The sequence below is a fragment of the Corvus brachyrhynchos genome, unplaced genomic scaffold (genome assembly GCF_000691975.1).
Source record: "Corvus brachyrhynchos isolate BGI_N302 unplaced genomic scaffold, ASM69197v1 scaffold5, whole genome shotgun sequence".
Classification (NCBI taxonomy): Eukaryota; Metazoa; Chordata; class Aves; order Passeriformes; family Corvidae; genus Corvus; species Corvus brachyrhynchos.
Window position 1 is genome coordinate 6,426,382 of NW_008238321.1, and position 393 is coordinate 6,426,774.

Sequence of the window (393 nt, forward strand, 5' to 3'; positions counted from 1 at the left end):
CAAGTGATCCCGAGCCTCCAGCTCCCACTCCCATAGGACTGGGCGATCCCAGCTCCCAGTCCCGTAGGACTGGGTCTCCATGGCCCCCAGCTCCTAATCCCCTAGGAATGATCGATCCCCGCCCCCCAGCTCCCAGTTCCTTAGGAGTGGGTGATCTCAGCCCCCTAGTTCCCAGTCTTATGGGACTGGTTGATCCCAATCCCCACAGCTCCCAGTCCTATAGGACTGGGTCATCATGACCCCACAGTTCCCAGTCCCATAGGACTGCTCGATCCCAAACCTCCCATGACCACAGAGCATCAGTCAGCCTGAAGTCCCCAGATCCTCATCCCATGGGACAGGTGGTTTCCTCACCCTCCTCCTCCTCTCCAGGGCGGATACTTCCCGGAGCAT

The 393-nt window shown here is 59.5% G+C and overlaps 1 protein-coding gene across 1 annotated transcript in view; it reads left to right on the forward strand.

The window, feature by feature from the left end:
* FLII (FLII, actin remodeling protein) overlaps window positions 1-393 on the forward strand; it is a 20,246-nt gene that overhangs the window by 11,007 nt on the left and 8,846 nt on the right. The window lies entirely within an intron of this gene.